Source organism: Ruditapes philippinarum, unplaced genomic scaffold (genome assembly GCF_026571515.1).
Source record: "Ruditapes philippinarum isolate M1 unplaced genomic scaffold, ASM2657151v2 ctg16207_1_1_1_1, whole genome shotgun sequence".
NCBI lineage: Eukaryota > Metazoa > Mollusca > Bivalvia > Venerida > Veneridae > Ruditapes > Ruditapes philippinarum.
This window is the reverse complement of record NW_026863831.1, coordinates 33,599-44,001: the sequence shown is the minus strand read 5'-3', so window position 1 is coordinate 44,001 and position 10,403 is coordinate 33,599. Positions and strand designations below refer to the sequence as shown.

The window sequence follows — 10,403 nt, the reverse complement described above, 5'->3', positions numbered from 1 at the left end:
TTTTTGCTTTCAATGGTCAATGTGACCTTGACCTTTGACCCTTGACCCCAAAATCAATAGGGGCTCATCTTACTGGTCATGACCAATCACCATACCAAGTTTGAAGTTCCTAGGCCTTAAGGTTCTTTAGTTATTTTGATCGGGAAACCGTTTTTTGCTTTCAAGGTCAATGTGACCTTGACCTTTGACCCCTTGACCCCAAAATCAATTAGGGGTCATCTACTGGTCATGAACCAATCACCATACAAGTTTGAAGTTCCTAGGCCTTAAGGTTCTTCTAGTTATTGATCGGAAACCGTTTTTTGCTTTCAAGGTCAATGTGACCTTGACCTTTGACCCCTTGACCCAAAATCAATAGGGGTCATCTACTGGTCATGACCAATCACCAATACCAAGTTTGAAGTTCCTAGGCCTTAAGGTTCTTTAGTTATTGATCGGAAACCGTTTTTGCTTTCAAGGTCAATGTGACCTTGACCTTTGACCCCTTGACCCCAAAATCAATAGGGGTCATCTACTGGTCATGACCAATCACCATACCAAGTTTGAAGTTCCTAGGCCTAAGGGTTCTTTAGTTATCACTCGGAAACCATTTGGTCTACGGACCGACGGACCGACAAGTGCAAAGCAATATACCCCCTTTTTTTCAAAATGGGGGCATAATAATTGCAGACATTGTTTGAAAGAGTCTTTTCATAAGAGACAATGGCAAATGCCTCCAAGAAACATGTTATACATTATTCAGTCTTCTACACTAAATGTATTGTAATCATACAATAATCCTGAAAATACAGGGAAAATATATCAATATTGAGATGGAAGTATAGTATCTAGTATTTTACAGTGTCATTTTCAAACATGTTACAAATGGCTAAAAGGCTAAATTCTACAATAAAGGATGTGTTATTTTTTTGCATATATTTTTATACAACCACAAATTCTGTTATATTTCATTTTAAACTTTTAAATAGGGAAATGATCAAAAAAATATACTATTCTCCAAATTCCTGTCAATTTTTAATGAAACTTTAAAATCTATTGTTAAAAAAAAGTAAAAATCTTATTAAGTGTACATATCAAATGAATTGCCATAAAATTACATTTAATTCCCCCCCCCCCCACCACCCCTTCCCCCCCCCCCCCCCCCCCCCCCCCCCCCCTCAACAAAAACTTATCTATATGGCCCCTTATTTGTAAAATAAAGGCATGCTGTTTTAATGTCCTGATTTCAAATTCATACCACTGTCAGAGCAATACAAGAAATATATTCGTGTGCTTAAAATCACATGCCACCAAACAAATGCTTTAAGACCAATTTTGTTACCAAAGTCTACACAATCTGAACAACTCACAAGTGCAAGACAAATGAAGAATGGGAGATCACTCAAACAGATTCTCAATCTGTATTTTCAAGATGCTTTAACAATTCATCTACACAATTAGAATATCATCTGGATGCTTGGGACATAATCTGTTCTATTTCATCAGGATGCTTTGGACAGGATTTCGTAAGAACAACAGGTTTTGTCTCAGTAATTAAAATATTGTCCTCAATTTCTGATACAATAGCCACGTATTCTGGAGCGTTACAGTTTTCATCATCAGCTTTGATATATTCATCCTTGGAAAATAAATCATAATGAAATGTTACAAATAATATGAAATAATCGTTTTAATTTTTGTCAGTTAATAATTTGAGCAGTACGTGAAGGAAATACCCCAAAAAAAGTCTATAAGGATCTTACACCAGCTGCCGGTACAGACCGGAATTTCTAGCTTGAGGCGTAAGTTAACTGTTAAGGGTGGTAACAAAGGCTTAAGTTTTGCAGAGTTTTCTGCTAAACAGTTACCCGAGAGCTAAATATTCCGTCTGTTTACAACAGCCAGTGTTTGGCATTCTTTTCTTCTTGCAAATTAAATAAATATTGAAAAAGGCAAAGCCTTCAAAGCGAGCTCGATGTACTTTTTTACGTGAAATAGTATGAAATAAATTCAAATAATCGCGCTTCAAATAGCCAGTAACGAGTGCGTGTGACGTCACACGTACTCTGTTAAATATGGCTCCGCCCCTGTCGTGAAATGAATAACGAGTTTTTTGAAAACGTTGATAAAAACTTTGTTTATTTTATTTCACTCTAAATTTTTTCAAGCGAAAATAAAGATTATTTAAAGTGAAATAAATGTAAAACTTAAAACGTTTTGCGACATTAAAATAGCGTACTTGATTTTTGTTTTGCACGTGTTGTTTGGCGCTACATTGTTGACGTACGTAAACAATACTTTAAAACGTCTTGTACAGCGTTAACGACTGAATAAAAGATATTGGTGTTCGGATTCATTTCTTAGTTAGACCATTTTTTCTTTCATTCTAGATAGTTTTCACAACAAAATTCGACAAAAAAAATTGTTTTTATTTATCAGATTTCAAAACAAAATGGCGCCTTTCGATTTTCATTTTTTATACAGTTTCCGTTATTCTGGTTCCCTGTCCAATTATGGTTCCCATAGACGAGCCGCGGGTGTGACAGTCTTACACATCCTTTTTCAGTCAGAATTCCTCAGTTTTTTTTAGTTATCTTTAAATTCGAAAGGTTGCGATGTGGTCCAATTCGGTACTTTGGACGAAAGTTTTCAAAACCATCACTTAGCAGGTACTCGCGTTACCGTAAAGCTCGCTTTGCGAGCAGGCCCTTCGGGCCAGCTCGTCGAGCTCGCTATTAATCATATTTCGGAAAGAAATTACGAAAACTAAATAAATATTTTTATTTAGCACTTTTTTCTTATAGCAGTGTATGAAATTACAACTTCCATCATAACGGCAAAGTGACATCAATCTTAAAAAGCAATTAATTCATAAAAGGTGTGCAGGAATAACGTCAAGAAATATATTGCTTTAATCAAAGAAATATTAAGGACTTATATTGAGTGTGGAATGAGTGTTTAAAGATCCTGTAACTCAATTTTTTATGGTTTATATCATAATTATAATGCAAAAATGAAGATTTATCAATATTATAAATTCCAAAAAGCATTTTTTGTAAAGATATTAACGAATTTACATTTTCATGTTAATAAAGGGAGGTAAGTAGAAATTTATTTTCCATAAAGTTTAAGTCAAGATTCAATAAGAAATGAATGCATATATTTTAATGATTACCTATTGGAAAAAAAATATTTGCAGTACATATTTTTTAATATTCTTGGATGTTTGAAAATGATTTAGAGCATAATTATATACATATATAAAATTTTTCACTAAAGTATAGTAACCATACAGAATTCTTTTAAAGTTTTAATCACTTATAAATGGATTTTTCATGACACCATTAAGTAATTTTAAAGAAAAGTGACAACTTTAAACTAACTTAGTTCATGGTTAAATATATATAGCCATGTCATGACAAATGAATAGTGCGTTTGCAACCAGCATGGATCCAGACCAGCCTGCACATCTGCGCAGTCTGATCAGGATCCATGCTGTTCCCTTACAATCCCTATTACAAGTAGAGAAACTGATAGCAAACAGCATGGATCCTGATCAGACTGCGCGGATGCGCAGGCTGGTCTGGATCCATGCTGGTCGCAAACCCATTATGTTTGGTTTTTTGTCGTGACGCGGCTCATACCACTAATCTATGCACTGACCTGGTTCTATTGTGATTTATCATGTTAGGCTGAAGTTTTATTGTTTTTACTGACTAGACTGTATCATGTACATCCATTCCTAGATAATGTCCTACATGATGTGACAAAAATTTCTGTACTGCCTGAAAAAATAAAACAAAAGATGACCATGAAAGGTAAAATCACTATGAAATTATTTTACGAATACAACACTATTAAATATCTCATTATGAAAACAACACAATGAAACTACTTTTTACAAATACATGCCTATTGAAATACTTCTTTATTTATACAAACACTATGTAAATACTGATTTATACAAAACTATGAAATACTTCTTTTAAAAAATACAACACTAAATGAAAACTTTTTTTAAAAAAATACAACACTATTGAAATACTTCTTTATTGAATACAACGCTATCAAAATTACTTCTTTATTAATACAACACTATGAAATACTTCTTCACAAATGCAACACTATGAAATACTTGCTTAATTTAAACTACAATATGAAATACTTTTTCACAAATACAACACTATGAAAACTTTTTACAAAACAACACTATGAAAACCTTTTTATGCCCCTGATGGGGGCATATAGTAATCGCACTTGTTTGGTCAATTTAATTTGGTAATCTTGTCCCACGCTTCATCTAAAAAAACTACTGGGGCGATTTTATTATCAATTACTGGTCAATTGCATTTATAATAGTCAATCTCTTGAAATACATTACTAATACAACTTGACAGTAAAAATATGAGCATAATGTCACTAAATATCTAATTTTGTGTGGTTATTAACTAAGATATTTTAATAACACAAGATATTTTCGTGTGGGTATTACACAAACTATAAATATATATACCCGTAATAACTTTGATCTGTCATCCACCACACTTCTAGGTATTAACTTCAACAGCACCAGCTGTAAGGCTATCTCATTTACCATCGCCTGGTAGATTTCTGACAAGCTGAATTCCTGTGTACAAATTGATATACAAACTTGCTGGATCGCTAATACTGATAAATATAATTTCCTCTAGCTGGGGTAAATTTTCCTAAAGAGAAAAGATAAAATGACACATGCTTATAGAAATGATAATCCATGCAAAATTAGTAATCCTAGAAAGCAACTGAGCCGCTATTGGATGTATCTAAGTACCACAGACTCATTTATATACAGTGTATTGTGAATAACAAGACACATCGCTCCTCAAACCCCTGCATTGCTTGTCAATGTACAATGGCTGTATGTGGCAAAAAGTGTAAAAAAATTATTTTTTAGCATCAATTACCCTGATCTTCATCCAAGTGATAATCTTACCCAAAGTTTAGAGGACCACAGTTACAAGGTATGTAATCAACTACATGTATATTATATGAAAAAGATATCAGTCAATGAATGAAGGCTGTAATTTTTGTGCAAAAATATAAAAATTTATTTTTTAGCGCCTATAACCTTAAAGCAGGACGCCTCCAAATTCCCGCTAAAATTTCATGAAAATTTTTTTAAAATGTATTTAATGTATAATATTGTGAAATAACTAAAAGGAAGCAATTTACACATTAATCATTGCACTACAACCCAGGTAAATTACCCAAAAAAGTCAAAATATGCATAAATAGCCCTTACTGCGTTAGTAACGCAGTAGAAATATAGTTTGTAAATACTGTAACATCAGTTATTAACCGCACATAACATATAAAATATTATTTGAATCTTGAATCATTTTGCTTTTCCTAAAATCGTAGTACATATTTCTCTAGTTTGATTTTATTGAAATATTTTGACTAATCTGGAGGCATGCAGCTTTAACCCAGACCTAAGCAACTCCTAAATCTACCCTAAGTTAGAAGACCACTCAAGGTATGTACATGTACCTACAAAATATGAATAAATGATGAATGACTAAGCAAAATTGACAAAATATGTATTCATCTTATAAAGTTCTAGTGATATCACTGGTATATTTACCTGAGACAGGGCAAATTCTAATGATATCTAATGTATATTTACCAAAAACAGGCCAAGTTATATTGATATCACCTGTATATTTACCTGAGACAGGCCAATTTCTAGGAATATCACTTGTATTTTACCCCCAGACAGGACAAGTTCTAGTGATATCACCTGTATATTTATCCAAGATGGGGCAAGTTCTAGTGACATCTCATGTATATTTACCTGAGAAAGGGCAAGTTCTAGTGATGTAACTTATATATTTACCTGAGACAGGCTATTTTATAGTGATATCATTTGTATATTTACCTGAGGCAGGACAAGTTCTAGTGATATCACTTTTATATTTACCTGAGACAGGCAAAGTTCTTGTGATATCACTTGTATATTTACCTGAGACAAGCAAAGTACTTGTGATACCACTTGTATATTTATCGGAGACATGGCAAGTTCTATTAATATTACTTGTATAATTACCTGAGACAGGCCAAGTTCTAGTGATATCACTTGTATATTTACCGGAGACAGGGCAAGTTCTATTAATATTACTTGTATAATTACCTGAGACAGGCCAAGTTCTAGTGATATCACTTGTATATCCATGATATTCACAACCAGCATCCATTAGCACCATCTCTCCATCACGTACAATTTGATTATTGTTGATATAATGTATAATGTTAGCTCTGTTTCCACCTATGTAATAGATCAAAGACACAAAATTCATTTAAATATTTGTTTAGCCAATTGCCTCTCTCCATTGGTCATTAGTTTGTATCTCTAAAACTTTAAATCTAAAAAATATCTCAACGAACTCTACAAGCATGTTTGTCATTGTATGAGACAAATGGTACATTGTATTCCACCATAAACTAAATGGAAATGGTTTTAATCATAAAGTTGACTTTTGACCAACCAAGCCCAAAAAAGGTTAAGAGTCCTTACTCTGTGATGGCACTTAATCTAATAATCTGATTTTTGAAGACTCAGTGTTGGATGGTGTTCCAGTAACTGAGTTAGCATTTTTTCAGTTATTCAAGGTCACTGAAGACTTCAACTTTAACTAAGCCTAATGCTCAATATGGGCAATCATCCTAGGAAGTTTGAAGGCTCTGGGTCAAGTGGAAATAAACTGGTCTTAAGTTCCATCAACGCAACAATAATCATACCCTGTTCTTACAAGATAGGTATAAAAATGAAACAAAAAGCTTAAAGCAGTGGTATAGTAGTCCAGTTAGCTCAGTAGGTTGAACATTGGACTGTGAATCAGGCGACCCAGGTTCGATTCCCGAAGGGCGCAGGTCACTTTCATTGTGATTTATCATGAAATCCTTTCTAAGATCATTCGCACTGTACCTCTGCTTTTGCATGTACAGAAGTAATCAGTTCCTTGCAAATATGAAGGCAACTAATACTGGTAAAGTCCTTGACAGCCTGTCAAGGAAAAATGCGCTGGTTGAACTGTGCTCTGGTAAATTCAGTGTGGTATACCACTGTAATGCGGAATGAAAACTACCAACACCACCACTAAAAGCAGTGGTTTTAGACGACACAAAATATCAAACCAAATATCTATTTTCTATTAAATTTAATATTCATTACTATACCTGCAATAACTGGAGGGTATGCTAAAATCTCAGCATCTCTTATTCGACATTCATAATCTATCTAAGCATACAAATGAGACTCTTTGATCTAAAAACAATATAATTACAGGTAAGACATATTATTATGTTTTCTATATTTTATAATCTCTGCTATTATTCTGAATGTTTTATATGCATTATGGTTTTATATCACAACAACAATTTACAAGTCATATTTCTTCACATGGTTACTGGTGAATAAAGAAATCAGAGGGCCTTTTGCACAATACAAAATGTACATGTATTTCAAGCCATAAGCTAGAGGGATAACTTCCATATATGAAAGATTTAGTCCTTTTGTCAAGATTTTAAACTACATGTATAGCAATAGTTATTGATGATTTACATTAAGGGACTTTAACATCTCTGATTTATCAGTGTAAACTCTCATTTTTCTACTACCATATCAGTACTTATTTCTGCGGGCTTAATATTCTGCGATTTTTGTTAAAATAAAGGGTTTTAAATTTCTGCGTATCTTATTTCTGCGGTGTCATCATTCTAGCATTGATGCTTTTTATTTCAGCGTTAAAATTAATATATTTTTACAAAATAAACCGACACAATCAGACAACATATCAAGATTTGTTGATGTAACATATACAATACTCATCATTTATCGGTATATATATATGTTACTATACGTGTACACATATGAAGTGTGAATAATAAACAATGGCAAAATCGCACGTGGACACAAGCTATTGTACAAATACAAAAGGGTATGTTTATTGCACAACTTGCTAAGGGTGAGCGAAAATCATACAAACATAAAAATTATTTAAACAAAGAGAACAAGCAAAGTAACATTTTTTCTAACGGTACATGGTAATGTACATATACAATACCGGTAGTTGACATATTCCGACATAAACATACGGAAAGGCTTAATTTTCTGCAGTTTTTAAATCTGCAGTGTCGTTATGAACCGCAGAAATAATGTTCCCACAGAAAATAGTACTTATACGGTATCAATGATCTGATTTCTTTTGTTAATGCCCGCATAAAATAACCAATAAACAGTAATCACTAGTAAATTGAGAAGAAAAAAAGTAAAAATATCAAACCTAAATCAAGTTTAAAATACTAACATCTGGTCTTGAAAATTTCATGACATCAACAAACGCTTGGGAAGCAACTTCAGTTGTATGTTTCATAAGCTGTATCTCGGCTGGAGACTTTACTACCCTTAGTTCTTGAATATGACCTGTTGGTTTTACAATCGCCACTTTCCCCTCTTGTTTCAGAAAATCCTGTATCACATTCTCATGAGAGTGTTTAAGAACTGGCTGATTCAAATCATACCAAACTATATAATCTTTGTAGGATTTACAATAGTTATACAAGTAAGATTCTAACTCATCCGTATTATAAGCTTCAGCGACCCCTGTCAATTCTACTGCACCTTTATCCCCTGATCTCGGACCATCCCATAATTCCTTGTGAGGATCTCTCCTTGGTACAAAGAGCACAGACTTGTATCCCTCACCTGTTGTATGAATGACTAAGGCACTATCAGGCTCCTGGAAACCAGACAAGTAAAGAAATTCTGTATTTTGTCTAAAACGGTAAGGGATATCATATGTCATGTAAACTGTTGAAGCAGAGGGCAAAATAACTATGTGATTTTCTGACTTATTTCCTGAAGCATGCACTATCTTATTCACCAAACATGTTCTTCTAGAATCATACTCTTCTTTGCTTATCCCTGGAGTGACCTCCCCTTGACTAACCAGATGGGGATGTGTTTGTGCTGATGGCTGTCCAAACTGTCTTTTCTGAATAAAACTTTTGTTAGAACTTAACAAGTCTTTATATGGCCCTGAATTGAAAAAGAAAAATACAATATTAAATTAATCCATGAAAGTTTGGTTTTGAATACCTGCATTTCTTTTCTTTTAATTCAGACAGACGTTGACAAATTCATTTATCTTAAGTTATTTTATAAAGAAATATCTAAACTGGATGAAAAGGAAGAATACAAAGAAACCACACATCATTAATTAATACGTAACAGGGACAAAATCTGTGATTTTAGAGAGTTGTTTCCCCTGGACCAGTGTTCTTCTATGGGTCAGTGCCAGTTGATCATGTGACTATTATTGTGTTCTGTTCAGCTCAGGGTTTTGATGAAGAGACAGGTACATTGTTTTCACGTTTTTAAATTTTTGTGATTTATGGAATATTATTATTATTGACAATAATTAACAGCACACTGGAGAGAGTCAGAAGAATGTATTGTTGTGTTGTTGTGTTTTATGTAAACACTTGGTTCATAAACCAATACGGGGAAGTCAAAGACCGGGCCCGCGAAGCGGGTCCGGGCTTTGGCTTGCCCGGCTATAGACTACATGTGTATATTTAAAAGAATATTAAATAAAAAACAATTAAAAAATATATAGAATTCTATACCTATCAATGAAATTTTCAGTGTCAGTTCTAATCGGGCGCCGCCATTTACAATGTAACTCAATGATAATAGGCAGGGCATTCCGATATGGGAACAAATCTCAACTTTTCGGATAAATGATAATCGTCGAGTGTTCCGAGTGAAAACGGAAGCGGTGCATGTAATATCGAATGACACCTTTAAAACGGAAAGAATGAAAGGAATTTTTAACGACTTCCCCGTTCATAGGCTTTGCCTAATTTCATATTATAGTTAGTGCTGAAGATTGATTGTCTATTGATTGCCTTTTGAATTTGTCTAAGATACATTTTTGTACATGCTGTGCCAACAGAAATAAAGGAGTTACAAATACAGTGCCATCCATAAATACCTTTACATAGAGCTGTCATTGATTCAGTGCAAAGCATATCAACGATATATCGATATCAAGTGACTAAAATCAACGATACACCGATATATTGATAATATCCTATACTCACTTGTCTGTCATTCACTTTCATACCTGTTTCAATGATTTCAGTCAAAAACATGTTCTGTACAGTGTCTTGTCCACTGCATGATTTTTTCCAGACAATATTTTTTATCACCATTGCTATGAAATAATTCCACTATATAACAAAAGCATAACATTAGATATAAATAATTGTTTCTGCATATATTTTGGGTGAATTGTATAATTTCTAGACATTTAATTTATAAGTCAAAAGTATCGATTTTTTTAAATGTGTATCGATTATTGATCGACAAAAAAATATCAACG

At 33.4% G+C, this 10,403-nt stretch overlaps 1 pseudogene; it reads right to left on the bottom strand.

Moving 5' to 3' along the window:
• Positions 1-1,444: 1,444 nt before the first annotated feature.
• On the bottom strand, positions 1,445-9,086 carry LOC132723437 (xaa-Pro aminopeptidase 3-like; annotated as a pseudogene).
• Positions 9,087-10,403: the final 1,317 nt, after the last annotated feature.